Raw genomic sequence first — 16,656 nt, 5'->3', positions numbered from 1 at the left:
TGTGAGAATGAAGACCGTGGGCCCACTGTAGGAGAGGATCTGGTTCAAGAGCATCTTAAGAACCTGAACATGCATAAGCCCATGGGACCTGAATGAATTCCATCTGTGGGTCCTGAAGGAGCTGGCAAATGAAGTTGCTAAGCCTGTCCATCATATTTGAAAAATCACGGCAGTCAGGTGAAGTTCCCGATGTCTGGAAAAAGTAAAATATAACCCCCATTTTCAAGAAGGGGAAAATGGATGACCTGGGGAATTACAGACCAGTCAGTCTCATCTCTGTGCCTGGCAAAATCTTGGAGCAGATTCTTCTGGAAGGCATGCTAAAGCACATGAAAAACAACAAGGTGCTTGGTGACAGCCAGCATGGCTTCACTAAGGGGAAATCCTGCCTGACCAACTTGATGGCCTTCTATGATGGGGGGTAGAGCAGCTGATGTCACCTACCTGGACTTGTGCAGAGCGTTCGACACTGTCCTATATCCTTGTCTCTAAACTGGAGAGAGACATCAATTTGATAAATGGACCACTCATTGGATAAAGAACTGGCTGGATGGCCGCATGCAAAGAGTTGTGGTCAGTGGCTCAATGTCCGGCTGGACACCAGTAACGAGTGGTGTCCCTCAGGGATCAGTGTTGGGACTGGTCTTGTTCAACATCTTTGTTGGTGACATGCACAGTGGGATTGAGTGCACCCTCAGCAAGTTTGCCAATGACACCAAGCTGTGTGGTTCGGTTGATATGCTAGAGGGAAGGAATGCTATCCAGGGGGACCTCAACATGCTTGTGAGGTGGGCTGATGCCAACCTAATGAAATTCAGCAAGGCTAAGTACAAGGTCCTACGCCTGGGTTGGAGAAATCCCAGGCACAGCTACAGGTTGGGCAGAGAAGAGATTCAGAGCAGCCCTGCGGAGAGGACTTTTGGTTGGCTGTCAATGAGAAACTTAATGAGATCTTGCAGTGTGCGCTCGCAGCCCAGAAAGCCAAACATATCCTGGGCTGCATCAAGAGGAGCGTGACCAGCAGGTCGAAGGAGGTGATCCTGCCCCTCTACTCTGCTCTCATGAGACCTTACCTGGATTACTGTGTGCAGTTCTGGTGTCCTCAACATAAAAAAGACATGGAACTGTTGGAACAAGTCCAGAGGAGGGCCACGAGGATGATCAGGGGACTGGAGCACCTCCTGTATGAAGATAGGCTGGGAAAGTTGGGGCTGTTCAGCCTGGAGAAGAGAAGGCTGCATGGAGACCTCATAGCAGCCTTCCAGTATCTGAAGGGGGCCTATAGGGATGCTGGAGAGGGTCTCTTCATTAGGGACTGTAGTGACAGGACAAGACGACCTTAAACAGGGAAAGTTTATATTGGATATAAGGAAGAAGTTCTTTACTGTAAAGGTGGTGAGTCATTGTAATTGGATTGCCCAAGGAAGTTGCGAATGCTCCATCCCTGGTGGTGTTCAAGGCCAGGCTGGACAGAGCCTTGGATGAGATGGTTTAGTGTGAGGTGTCCCTGCCCATGGCAGGGGGAGTTGGAACTAGATGATTTTAAGGTCCTTTCCAACCCTAACTATTCTATGATTCTGTAACTCAAAGGACCAAACTTCAAAGCCTAAGTAGACCTGACTTTGTCAGATCAACCTCCAGAATAGCTATTTTACTAAACAGTGAAAACTTAGTGAAAGCAGAAGAAAATGTGTAAGAAAATGTGAAGCAGCAGTTAAACTTTTTGCATCCAATGTGATCTTATGGAGCAACCTTTGATTAAGACCTGCTTATCTGCCAACAAGTAGAGCTGTCCTATGACTATCTTCCCAGTCACATTTTCCCCTCTTTCCCCAAATAAATATGACAAATAGAACTCCTCAAAACAATACACACTGAGGTGTGAGACAAAAAAAACAGCTGAAAAGGAATGAAATTTAATACTACAAACATGGTGGTGAGTTTCAGGCCCAAAAAAAAATTTCTTGGAAATTCTGGAAACTTAAATTAATTTCTGAATTCTAAGCTAAGATTTTCAAGGTGTGACACATGATTCAAGATTTTTATTAATGTTTGCCATCACTGTGCTGTAAACTATTAGGTTTAAACTTGTTTAAGAATGATGAATTGTACTGCTTTTGATAGTTCAAAAATGCAGCAAACCACCACACAAATTCCTTTCCTGCTCAAATTAATATAAATGTGCTTGCATTACTAGGATGTTAGAAGATTTGAAGCAGAAATTCACTTGTGTAACCTGGTTTTTCATTGTTACACATCAGTCTTTAATAATTGTGAAACAAACTCATGGAAGTGCTTGAAACACTTCCTATTAAAGCAGTAAAAATGCAAAACTTCCTTTTCTTCTTGTAAGAATCATGGACATTTTTGAAAAGTCTGAAGACCAGACAGAGATTCTGTTAGTTCTCTCATTCTGCATTTAACAGCTCTTGGAAAGCATTCTATTCACACTGAATTACCTCGTAATCCTTTTGCTTTGACCAGGTATCAAAACAGGTAAAATTCTGTCATCAAGGAAGATCAGCATTTTTCATTGAAAGAAATTAATATCGTAACTGCTAATTTAATATTCTGAAAAATATGAACAAGTTGAATGGTACTAATTACTTGCTTAAAAGGGAAAATACATGAGAAACCTCCCCTTTCATTTTAATACCCAGATGACTATCACATAGTGAAATAAGGCTAAAGCTTCACTGAAGTGCCCTTTGTTATGCAAAAATAGAAAATACTAAAGGGAGAATGTTTTATAGAGTTAGGATCAGCTTCCAAGGATAAAATAAAAGAGAACACTTAGAATATTTAAGTCCAATTACACATTACATATGAATTATGAATTAAATTCATTGCATGTTCCTTCACTAAGGAGGACTTGCAATCACATTCCCTAAATTCACTGTGTACAAAGTATACACTCAAACAAGAACAAAGCACCTTTTTTTTCAGTTAAAATGTGTAGAACTTTGTTAATATGTTGTATTGTATTTATGTAGATAGGCTTTGGTAGCAAATGGACTGTGGAGGTGGCTTCTCTGAGAAGACACCATAAGCTGCTCCCATGTCTGACAGAGCCAGTTCCAGCCAGCTCCAAGGCAGACCCGCTGCTGCCAAAGCTGATCCCCTCTGCAACTGGTGGTGCTTTTGTAAGAACCTGTTTACAATGGGTAAAAAACACCACACAGCAGCTGAGAGACTGAAGTGAGAATTAGACAAACAATCCTGCTGACACCAAGGTCTATGTGTTGGTTCTCCAGGCACTGGAGCAGAGATTCCTGTGTACCCTGTGGTGCAGCCCATGGTGAGGCAGGCTGTGTCCCTGCATCCCATGGAGGTCTATGGTGGAGCAGATATCCATCTGCAGCCCAGGGAGGATCACAAGCTGGAGCAAGCAGACGTACCCTGTATGGTACAGCTCCTGAAGAGCCCAGACTGGAGCTCTAGCAGGAGCTGTAGCTCATGGGGACCCATGGTGGAGCAGTCCATGCCTAAAGAACTGAACCCTGGAAGAGAACTTACACTGGAGCAGTGATATTCCTGTCCTTCTCTTGACCCATGAGCTTTTTGTTGTATTTTTGCTCCATGCCTTGTTGATGGACAGGAAGTGATAGAAGGGCTTCGTGGGCACTTGGTGTCCAGCCAAGATCAATGCACCACATATGGCTATTAGTCTGTTTTAAACTGGCTCATTCTAAGCAAAATACATTAATTAGGGAACAGTTAGGTGAGCAGCTGAACTCACAGAGCACAGAAAACAGGTGATGGAACACATCAGCGACACGCCATTGATGGAGAGTGTGGAACCATGAGAGTTGCTCATTGTCATCAACTAGGATGTTCCTTTCCCTCCTCTTTTCCTGCCCCTGGCCATTGTAGGGGGATTAAACCTAGCTTTCTGTCAGATTAGTGAGTTGAATGGGTTTCCAAAGGTGGATAACATAAGTACTGGAAAACAGAAAGAAACAAGATTACGTAGCTGGGAATGAGGACAGTGGTAGAAGTACTTCTAGTACTAGTAAACTTTTAGCTCCACTTGGCCATGGGACCGTAATGCATGTGTATGCAGAGTGTTCAGCAAATGGTGGTTCCTGGCTCAATACAACCTACTTGTAAGTATGCTGCAGTAATAACTTCACAGTTCCTATTTGCTTAACACCTGAACAGGATGCTGGAATCTCTCTCAATCCAAACACTATCCAAGGCCACCCTACCACCCCACCTAAAAAAATTTTCTTTAAGAGAAGTACACCATTAGATGGATGGGATAAAGGGAACTATTTTCAATACAGGGGAAAAAAAAAAAGAAAAAAAAAAAAGTAGAATTCCTGTCACTTGGGAATGTACTTTAAAAATAAGTTAACCTTGTTAACAAAATGTATGGGTGCTAGGAAAAAAAAAGAGGAATGCTTGTTATCAGTGAAACAGTTATGCTATAGTTTTCTTACAAGTGACCGATCTTCTAGCAGAGTATTTTATATGAGAGAAATGTAGGTGAGAGGGCTGTTGTCATTCCATCCTTTCCAAATACAGAACACTTTTTCTGTTAAACTGTATGTAGTAAGACACTCTTAACAGCCATTCCAGGTTAAAATTTGGAATATTCTCCCACAGATCCAGCCAAAGTGATGTAGTTAAACTGAGATTTACAGCTTGGAGCTTCATAAAATTACAAGGAACTTCATTTAATGAAAATAATTCAATGGAAGTTCTGTTAGAGTTCATTACAACACTAATGTTGTAGCCTGCCTTGTTCCAAATGGCTTAGATAACAATACCTCTTAATTAAAGAAAAGATAATAGAGGAAGACAAGAACCATATCATCAAATCTAATTTCATTTAGCATTAGTTAACAATTGAGCAATATAAAACCTGTACTAAAAGCAGATAAATGAATTGTCAACTATTATAACTCCTTTTACATCAAACATTTTTCTAGCTGAATATTGTATTTTTTCAAAATTAGCATCCATGAAAGTAAAAGTAGTAATTCTGTAAATATCAGAAAAATGCTAGAAATCTGACATCTATAGAGAGATCCAGATTTTCAGTATCACAAAATACAACGACACTAAGGTAACTAAGCATAATACAATATACCAGCATTTCAGCAGAGCAAGTCTTAATGGTAAGTGAAAGTTTTAGAAAGATACATACAACACAACTGGCTGAGACTGCACTGGCACAAGGGGTTTCTATAAAGTATAATATTCAGAGTATATAGACATATATGGATAATCAAGAAGCCAGAGTTTCTTTTCTAGAAGTCACCCCTACATATGGGAAAATGAGAGTAGTTCACAGGATAAAATGGAAGTGCTATAAAGAAGCTGCAGCCCTTGGAAAGCCCTCACCAGAGCAGGCACCGGGTAGGAGCTATGGCCTGTGAAGGGATACCACTATGATGGATGCACTTGACCCCTTAAATTAGCAGTAGTTTGGATCAAGCTCCAACGGGGATAAAGTCATGACTGTAGCCAGGCCAGCAACTCCTGAAGTTGCAGTCTGTTCTCTGAGGACCCACAAAGGAGCAGAGTGACACAGTGAGCATTAGTGCGTATGATCTCGGAACACGGACTATGCAATTAACGCATGAATAGTGGGTTGCTTTTCCAATACTCATTTATCAAGGAACAAAGAAAGTTGTGGGTACAAGGAGTCTCATGCATACCTTTCCCATCCCATGTAATCTGACTATGAGCCAATTACCTTATTCCACAAATATGAGAGCCTAAGTGAGACTTCTCTGAGCAATCCCTGCTAGGCAGCATAGCTGCATGTGGTGATCTCCCCTTGAAGGGAGATTTCCCCTTGGAAATGCACCTCCAGGTTGCTACCAAGGGACGATCTTTGATAAGTGATTAATACTTAAATACAGAAATACATAAATACATAAACTTGTAGTATGGAAACTCTGATTTGTGCCTTGATAACTCTGAATCACTTTTGAATCACTTTTGATAACTCTGAAACACTATTGCACATGATTGTGCAATAGAGTAATGGAGTGAAGGCTGGGATCGAGCTTTAAGTCACACTTTTACATCAACCATATCAAAACCCCATTTGCTAACACCTTTTCTATGGCTTCTTCAAGTGAACTAAATCACCCATTTGTGACAGCCTTGTAGGAGCAGGCTGTCTGGCAGGACATGAGGCCCTGCAGAGGACTCGCACTGGAAGAGCCTGTTCCTGAGGAACTGCACCCCATGAAGAGAACCACATTAGACTGCTTCTTGAGCGATTACATCCAATGGGAGAGACACTATGGGAGCATGGCAAGGGTAGGAGTTCACTGCAATATTAAACCCTACAAGCTGGGTCAAAGGGACTGGGGTGAAGATTGTCATGGCTATACTTTACGCTGTTGTAATCCATGCTTTGGGTTGTATGCTGTAGGTAGTTCAGATGATGTTTAACCTTCTTTTCCACACACTGCAGGGGCAGAAAAACTTTTGAAGACTTTTCAGTAACTCTGTTGTCTGTGTTGGCTCATGCAACAGCACTGTTTCACTTACGACGACAGACAACTTTAATTCACATTTATTTTAAATTTATTTTGCAAGACAAAAGTATGTATGAGTATCAGGGGTGATATGTGTAAAATCTACAGTACCTTCTCCCTCAGCATAATAAATCAAATTATTTAAACAGTTATCACAAAAAAAAAAACAACAAAAAAAACCAACAACAAAAAAAAAAACAAAACCCCCAAGCTTACTGACATACCAGTTATTCCTGTTTGTCAGTAACATGGCATCATTCATTCTGAAAATCTTGGCTGGCATTAACCAAAATGTAGTTAGAACTTCTGCCAACAGCCAAAGGTCACACACATTTTTTTCTCTTCCAGGGTCTGTTCAGTAATTTCAAAGACTACAAGCCCCCTTAATTTTAGGTTACTTTAAATAAAGCCAATTCATTATTGTCAGCAATATGCTCAGCATGCAGTTGAAAAGCAGACCTCTCCTTGACAGAAATGAACAGAAACCAGATACCATTGAACAGAAGAGATGGAAGGAGAGGCTACTACTGAAGTAAATCTTCGATGATACAAGAAGAGGTCCTTAGATATGCCAAAATTAAAGATACGCTGTCTTTTAAAGATCTGACATCTATTAGACAGATAAACTGATTAACTGTCTAATAGTTAATTTGAATTGATACATGTTAAGAAACAAGATCTTGCTGTCTGATGTATAAATGCACACATTTAAGAGTAAAGAACTGCAGCAAGCAGGTGGAACAAATCCAGACCACTCATAGTTGTACTTTGCACTCCTGTTCAACAATGTTCAAGACTGGCTTAATTTCACATATCCCTATGATTCAGCATTTATATAGCTATAGACACGCAAGTTCATAGCACCAACAATGAAATAACAATCAAGTTTAAAGAAGCTTCACTATTTACAGAAGTTGTACAGGACTGGATAAAGTTAGATCTCTTGTCAGCTCAGTTCAGTTTTGGTGTTTTTAACAATGTAAAGCCACATGCAAAGCACATCTTCTATGTAGCTGATAGGTCATAGAATCATAGAATCAATTGGGTTGAAAAGACCTTTAAGATCATAAAGTCCAACCTTTACCCCAGCACTGCCAAGTCCACCACTGACACTTGTCACTAAGGCGTCTACACAGTTTGTGAACACTGCCAGGGACAGTGATTCCACCACTGCCCTGGGCAGCTGGTTCCAATGCCTGACCACCCTTTCCAGGGAAGAAATTGCTCCTAATATCCAGTCTAAACCTCCCCTGGCAGAGGTTAAGGCCATTTCTTCTTGTCCTGTCACTTGCTCCTTGGGAGCACAGACCAGCCACCTCCTGGCTCCATACTCCTTTCAGGTAGCTGTATAAAATATGGACCATGTTGCTGTGTGAAACACGGACCGTATTTCAGCCATAGGTCAATGAAGGTAAACAGCAGTACCAGCAACTCCTTGCCAAACAGTCACCCAGATGTCCTGGGTTAAGTGTTGCAGGGCAATAAAGGTGAGCAAACCCTTCCAACCCAAAGTACTCCATGACTCTAAGAGTTTCTGCAGTACTGTCCTCACTGTGTCAGGCACTGCTTGCACGAACAGAGGAACAAAATCATATGTGGCTGCTGCCAGCACTGTGCACCCATGGGTGGACAGGGCAGGAACCCTGCAGAGAAACTCAAGCCCAGGCCCAGCTCAGATGCTGGCAGGTGATATGCTCAGAACAGGTCAGGTCATAAAGATCTAAAGTTCATCTGTGCTCATCCCTAGCACAACAGTACACTTCACCCACTCACCTTTGTATTAAATTTAGCAACATCATCCACTGAGACTACTTTTTTACCATGTTTTGAACATGAATTTGAATGGGCACCTGCATAGAACCATACAATGGTCTGGGTTGGAAGGGATCTTAAAGCTTACATAGTTCCACCTCCCTACCATGGTGAGGGGCACATTTCACTTGTGCCCCTCCAAGCCCCATCCAACCCGGTCTTGAACACCACCAGGGATGGGTGTCCTGGGTTCAGCTGTAACAGTCATTTTTCTCCTCCTTAGTAGCTGGAGCAGTGCTGTGTTTCAGCTTCAGTCTGAGAACAACGCTGATAACACACACGTGTTTTAGTTGTTGCTCAGTAGCATTTACCCTGATCAAGGACTGTTAAGGCTCTCATGCTCTGCCAGTGAGGAGGGGTACAAAAAGCCTGGAAGAAGCAGAGACAGGACCCTAGATCCGACCTAGCCAAAAAGGTATTTCATACCACAGCACATCATGCCCAGTATAGAAACTGGGGGGAGTTGCCCAGAAGGCCCAGATTGCTGCTCAGGTAAGGGTAAGTATGGGTCGACAGATAGTGAGCAATTGTATTGGGCAGCACTTGTGTTTATTGTTGTGTTTCTCTTCCCCTTTTAGTTTTATATATTCTCTCCCCTTGCTATTTCCCTTATTATTATTATTGGTGGTAGCAGCAGTAGTTTTGTGTTATACCTTAGTTACTGGACTGTTCTTATCTCAACTCACGGGAGTTACATTCTTTTGATTCTCGCCCCCATTCTGCCCAAAGGGAAGCATGGAGGATGTAGGGGGTGAGTAAGAGAGTGGCTGCATGGTTCTTAGTTATGGATGGTCTTAAACCATGACAATGGAGCAACCACAGCTTCTCTGGGCACCCTGTGACAGGTTGCTTTCCTCACAGAAAGGAATTTTTTCCTAATGTCTAATCTCAATCCCCTCTGTCAGGTTAAAGCCATTCCCTTTGTCCTGTCCTTACAGGCCCTTTTCAAAAGCCCCTCTCCATGTTTCTTGTAGCCCCTTAGGCACTGGGAGCTGCTCTAAGGTCTCCCCTTAAGGAGCCTTCTCTTCCCCAGGCTGAACCAGCCCAGCTCTCTTAGCCTGTCTCCAGAGCAGAGCTGCTCTAGGCCTCACAGCATCTCCATGGCCTCCTCTGGACTCACTCCAACAGCTCCACGTCCCTCTTGTGGAGCTACTCCAGAGCTGGACGCAGGACTGCGGGGAGGAGGGTGTCTCACAAAGCAGAGCAGAGGGAGAGAATCCCCTTCCTCTACCCACTGCTCACTCTCTGGGGATGCAGCCCAGGACACGGGGAGTTTCTGGGCTGCATCTTCACATTGCAGGTCATGGGGAGCTTCTTGTCACCCAACACCCCAAAGTCCTTCTCCTCAAGGCTGCTCTGAATCTCTTCTCCGCCCAACCTGTAGCTGTGCCTGGGATTGCTCTGACCCAGGTGTAGGACCTTGTACTTAGCCTTGCTGAATTTCATTAGGTTGGCATCAGCCCACCTCACAAGCCTGTTGAAGTCCCTCTGGATGGCATCCCTTCCCTCCAGTGTATCAACCGAACCACACAGCTTGGTGTCACTGGCAAACTTGCTGAGGGCGCACTCAATCCCACTGTGCATGTCACCAACAAAGATGTTGAACAAGACCAGTCCCAACACCGATCCCTGAGGGACACCACTCGTTACTGGTGTCCAGCTGGACATTGAGCCATTGACCACAACTCTTTGCGTGCGGCCATCCAGCCAGTTCTTTATCCAATGAGTGGTCCATCCATCAAATTGATGTCTCTCCAGTTTAGAGACAAGGATGTCATTTGGGACAGTGTCGAACGCTTTACATAAGTGCAGGTGGATGACATCAACTGCTCTACCCCTGTCCATCAGTTCTGTAGCCCCATCATAGAAGGCCACCAAATTGGTCAGGCAGGATTTCCCCTTAGTTAAGCCATGCTGGCTGTCACCAAGTACCTTGTTGATTTTCATGTGCCTTAGCATGCCTTCCAGGAGAATCTGCTCCAAGATTTTGCCAGGCACAGAGGTGAGACTGACTGGTCTGTAGTTCCCTGGGTCATCCATTTTCCCCTTCTTAATAATGGAGCTTATCTTTCTCTTTTTCCTGTTGTCAAACAATGCAGAATAAAATATAAATACAGAATAAAAGTTGCAAGACATGCGCATGCACTTCAAAATCTTTTACCAACCTTTCTACTACTTTATGTAACTATTCTACTATTTCTTTAACAGTAATATCTTCATCCAAACAGATGAACTATAAAGGGAAAGAGAGAAAGAGGAGTATCTTCAAAGATTGGCCTTTGCTAGAATAGGACATCATCTCTCAAAACCAGCAACAATTAAAAAAAACAAAACAAAACAAAACAAACAACCAAGAAAAAAAAAAACACAAAAAAAACAAACAAAAACCCAAACAAATAAAACCAAACCCCAGCAAAACAAAACCAACATGTCCTTGAGCTCCAGGCTTTCAAAGTCTTTTATTGTACCCAGTTTCCACTTATTTTGCTACTCCAACAAATTCACAGAATCACGAATCAACAAGGCTGGAAAAGACCTATGAAAAGCTTGCTGAGACATAACAAAGTATGGTTGAATACCATACCTGAAACAGTGCAGGGACAGAACCAAGAAACTTCTACCCTCAACTCTCCCCAAAACAGACTCAACTAAATCTAGAGAAATGGAAAGTCAAGAAACACAATTTTCCTGTTTGTATATCATTTAGAAAGGTCAATGCAAGAAAGCTTACTTTCATAGCAGATACTGGTGTTGATTTAGGCTTTTAGAAAAATATTGAGATCACAAGATTACAAGGTCAAATACTTAAGAAAGCAAGGTGTGAGCAGAACATTTGACTGCAAGCTAAATGTAACTCCTTTTTCCATATATGCTTTAAGACATGGCCTTTTGTCCAGACGAAAGATACAGAAATTAAATCAAAACCCCAGAATAATCACATAAATGCGAACAAGTGACTCCTGATTTTACAGCACAGAATAGAAATCAGACAGTGCAGACCCCAGCAGAAAACACAGCTCAAGGAAACCACTTTGCACTTTCAAGCAAAAGCCTATCCTTTGTTCCTCATCAATTCTTCATCAGTTCCTTCAAACTCATCAGAAAATCTCTGAAGGTACACTCTGCAAAGCCACATCTATTGCTGTTCCATCTCTTACGGCATTATTTTCCTAATGAACCAAACAAAATGGCAAATAATACACAGCTAGAACACTTCAACGCAGCACCTTATGTAGAAATATAGTAAAAGTATAGAAAAGAGCAAATTATTTTATAATAGGCCTTTAGCATTTACTCTGGTAATTGAACAAAATAGATATGATTCTGGAAACCACTAAATAAATAAATAAATAATCTCATGACACTTAAGTCACAGTACCTGAAGGGGGATGAATGACAGAGTAATTACAGATTGTTTAATGTGTCTATTTTGCAGGAACATACTTAGGTTGAAATTGATCAGCACACAATAAATTGCCAGTGCACACAGCAACAGTCCAAACCAGTAGCCTTAACTATACCAATGGAACTATAAGATGTTGGAGTTGTAATAATACAGCTCTACTAATCTGAGGTAAACAACTCTATATGATGAAAAGGCAGCAGATAAAAGCCATGCCAAACCTCTTCCCAAATAAAATTAATTCTGAATAGTCACCACCTGTCAATCAAGGACACCACACTTTAAAACTAGAGGTGTAAGTAAAAGAGAAGAGACAATTTCCACCTACCTGTCCCCCCCAACTACCTTTAGAGTATTACATAAATTCAAAGCATGATTACCTATGACTAAAATCAGTACTTACTACTTCTAAATACCAGGCCATAATGTTTGAGGTTTGAACAACTCATTAAAGATAACTGAAGATTGCTTAATTGGATAATTGTCTAGCATTACAAAAGAACTCTGGAGTAAAAATTTACCTCAGACTTAGCCACAGAGCAGTAATAAAACTATAGCAATAACAGCAGATAATTGTAAACCGAAGGAGAACAGTGGATACAAAGAACCCATTTATATATTCTATTTCGGATTTTTTTTTATTTTAAGGTTGAGTTTTACAGCCTCAATGATACTGCAAAGACTCCCAGAAGCTAAAGCAGGAACCTGCTGATAAGCAATACTTGAACTCAGACAAGTTACATAGGTTACTCTGGTTAAAAGTGAGGTTTATGCTGTAGCATTGTGCATACTTTCTCAACTCACAGGTTTCTTTTAAACTGGCCAAACTGAAAGTAGCTTCAAAATTCTCCAGTTTGGCCAATGATGAGAAGAGTCAGATTCAGTCCTTTTTCCCAGAAAACCTGGAACTCCAGTGCAGGCTTTTGGGGGAAAGAAAAATGAAGGCACTGAGCAGGTAAGAGAGCAATCAAAATGAGAAAGGTTTGGTAGGCAAGGGCAGATGCAAACTCAGAGAAAGCCAGGACATGCTATTCTGCTGTTCACAGCTATAGACCTGCCTCGAAAGTTTTGGACATATGCTAACAGTAAATGAGAGGCATTATCAAAATGGTGACATGAAAGCTGGTGAACAGTTCAGGGCTGGTTTTTTTTCCTCGCAAAGGCTATCTGCACAGAAAGCAGTCATCAAATAGCATCCTCCCCACCCCGTCTTTGCTTCAATTACAGCTAGCTTTAACAGAATCCCAAGGACAGCGCCACAGTCTGACAAGAATCAGAAAGGCAGCATTTCTTTATCTGGACGTTTACTTGCACTATTTTGCAGGTCTAGTCTGTTTCTAATGTCTATAGAGAGGCATGCAGCTTGGCAGGGAACACTCGACATACTTCAAACTTACTTTAGTGTACAGTGCTTTCCTGCCTTTACCCTTTAAAATTAAATGTGCGATTTCCACAGTTACAAACATACCATAAATTAGTTGGGTTTACTTGAACCACCTTCTGGCAATACAGGCTTGAAATCAAGGTTCTAAAGAACATAGCATAATAAGGTGAAGATCAAGCTCCAACTCAAAGATGGAAGCCAGCTGACCAAATAACAAACAAACCAACAAAGACAGTAATCCCTTATTAAACAATATAGTTAGCATGGCCTTTCCCAGCTGGAATCAAGACATTCTAAGTGTTAAAAACAAGGGCACGTGGAGACAGTGTTCTCACAGGAGAATGGATAATTGGTACATAAACTCTGAATAATCCTGAAAGATACAGCAAGGCCATGAGAGGCCCAAAGAAGCTTAAGCAAGCAAGATAAGAAGAAGCTGGAATTCACTGAGTTAATGAGAACTGTGGACTGTTGGCAAGCTTTCCAGGTCAAATTCTCACACCTGTGCTTAACCAATTATATGTTAGTCACTAAGGGTCTTCAAGACATGTATCCAATCATAATATGCCAAATCACTGTAAGTGCATGTAAGAAATAGTATATAAGGAGTTAAGGCTTTGTAATAAATTTGGCAATCGTTTGATCACATTGATCGTCTCTGCGTTGTCCGTGACTCCCGCGTCAACAAGTGGCGCCCGAACAGGGACTCTCCGATCAGTAACTCGATGAAGATGAGTTTGAAAGCCTGACGAAAAGGAGGGGGCAGGAAGCCGGCTGAAATTCAGCGCTGCCCCGGCGCTGGGAAGTCAGACATCTGCAAAACTTGGGGAATCTCGCCCTGATCAGGTGAGCTCCGGGGAGGAGATGGGGCACTTGCTATCCAAAGAGGAACAGGTGGTGGTGAAGCTCCTTGTCGTGGTTTAAACCCAGTCAGGTAATTTATTCACTCACACACCCCCCCCCCCCCCCCCCCGCACCGGGGCTCTCCCCTTCCCCGCTCCCGGAGGAACGGGGAGGAGGATCGAGAGAGTGCAACTCCTACGGGTTGAGACAAGAACAGTCCAGCAACAAATCACCACCGCTACTATCAGCTAAAACAATGATAAGGGAAATAACAAGGGAAGAGAATACAACACCTCAGCACCAGCCGACCGATAACTCGCCCCCCAAGCCCGACCAAGCTCCGACCGATAAGCTCCTCCAACCCTGCAGTCTCTCAGCCCTTCCGGCTAACTCCCCGTTACATCCTGGGCATGACGTGCTGTGGTATGGAATACCTCTTTGGCTAGCTTGGGTCAGGTGTCCTGTCTCTGCTTCCTCCTGGCTTCCCCTCCTCCCTGGCAGAGCATGAGGCTCACAAAGTCCTTGGCCAAACCAAAACATCCTTGTTATCAGCTCTGTTCCCGAGCTGAAAGTCAAAACACTGCACTGCACCAGCTACCAAGAAGGAGAAAAAAATGACTGCTACTGCTGAACCCAGGACACTCCTCCAACACATTCTCTCTAAGAGAGGACTGCAATATGATAGTGCCGCCTTACAGAGGCTGTTAAAGTGGTCCTGTGATTGCGAGGTTAGTAAAGGGACCAAAGATGCACAGAAACACTCTACACTTTGGAGACTGGTGTTTGAGACTTTGAAAGAGATGAAACTGGAAAGGGCGGGGGTAGCTTCTGTATTTGCCGCCACAGCTCCAGAAGGGGCTGTCTCCCCTAACACCCACCATAGTGCTGCGGCTATGACTTTTGCACCTCCTGTGGTACCTGGAACAGTGCCGAAAAGATCAATGCCCCGAGCCGATGAAAGCAAGAGCCAGGTCCACAGATGGCCACATACCAAACGAGAGACACCTGACAAGAAAGGCATAGCTACGAGCAACGGAGACCCTGAGTTCAACCCAGGATCAGACCCTGAGTCCCCTGAATCTGAGCCAGATTTATATCCTCTGCTTCCAGACTCTGACTCTTCGTCTCCCGGGTCGGTCTGCTCAGCTCATCAGCAGCTACTCACTGGCCTTGGAGACACTCAGCTGCAGCAATTGATGAAAAAGCTTGAAGCCCTTGAGACTCAGATTGAGACATCTCCATCGGCGCCTCCACCTTATCCTCAGTAAAACCCTTTCTTAAAGAAGGCAAACAGGGGGAGGGGGTGGGAGAGGTATCGGGGGGCACAAATCCTGTGCACTGTTGGCACGGGTTAATCAAAGATGCGATTATTAATGGTGAATTTTCTGCAATGGGCCTCTCTGCATATCCTGTGTTTACTACACAGCAGGGGGTTAAAGAGTGGGAAGCTTTTGATCTCAAAATAGTTAAGGAGGCCTGACAAACAGTGACCACATATGGGTTAAAATCCTCTTATGATTTTTTTTGCGATTGATAGGAGACTTTAATGACTCCTCTGCTACAATACATGGTCAGGCATTAGGTTCAGGTTATATGACTAAAACTCCGGGTATTCTGGTCCAGTACAAGGATTTGGAAACCAGCATTTGGAAAGGTCCTGTGGAAGTAAAACTAACTGGTCGAGGTTATATGTGTGTAAATTACATATTCTGGTGTGCAGTGAGTGCCAGCTCAATGGGTGAAACCCTGGAAACAGTCAGCATCACCCCAGGACACCCCCCTTGTCAGTGACTGAATGAATTGAAATTTGAGCTCATGACATCCGTTTTATGGATGTTTTCAGTCCTTCTTAAAGTGAAGGAAGCAACCCTTTTTATGTTAAACCCACCCCACCCCCCCCCCCCCCCCGAACCTCCAGGGAAGCGAGACCAGCATGGGATACAAACGTATTGTGTGATTTTCTGGTGGTGGAAAGGTCTCTCTTATGCTCTTATCAGGGGTATTGGGCATACTGTGATGGACCGTGGACTTGGGAGCCCATATACAACTCATTTAATACAGTTTCTCTGTGATAGTCATGTACTAGAAGTTGGTAAATATAAGTATGTCCAGGTTTCTATCAACCTTTGGAGACCTTTATAGATATTGCTGGCCATTTCTTCCAACATAGGCTGGCCGCCTGTGTCGGAATGAGTGTGCATTTTGGTCAGTATAAAAGCCCAAGCCTCATATGATGTGGGGGAGGCAGAGCCTCTGCGGGGATGCCCGCTAAGGTTGAGCCTGCCACCTCCCACTGCAATGATGCTTCTCGGAGCTGGTTTGCTGTTAGTCTCCACAAGGTCCTTGTGCCAATTCTGTACGTGGGACTGTACTGTGAGTAATGGTTGTCTGGATTTTGTGCTTCAAATATTGTAGTTGTGTGGAGTGTGCTTGTGGGATCCCATACGTGTGGGTGTGTGTTGAGGGCAGACGGTGTTCTGTGTATTGTTTGTTGTTGGGTTCATGTGAAAGTTTTTAACCGGTAGCAGTTTAACATTTCGGGCAAGAAAGGCTTAATACAAAAATGCAGTTGCTGGCAGGTATTTATGGTTGCTGCTGAAGCAGGCAGACAGCTGTAGCTCCTGCCGAGCAGGCAGGCTTTTATAGCTGCTGCCGAGCAGGCCAGCGTTTGTAGCTGTGCAAAGCAGGGTGAGCGACTTTTGGGGAAAAAAAAA

The sequence above is a fragment of the Pezoporus flaviventris genome, unplaced genomic scaffold, assembly GCF_033815535.1.
Source record: "Pezoporus flaviventris isolate CSIRO_AGI_PZ_B2104156 unplaced genomic scaffold, CSIRO_AGI_Pfla_v1 ptg000140l, whole genome shotgun sequence".
Lineage (NCBI taxonomy): Eukaryota > Metazoa > Chordata > Aves > Psittaciformes > Psittacidae > Pezoporus > Pezoporus flaviventris.
Note: the sequence above shows the minus strand (reverse complement) of the source record.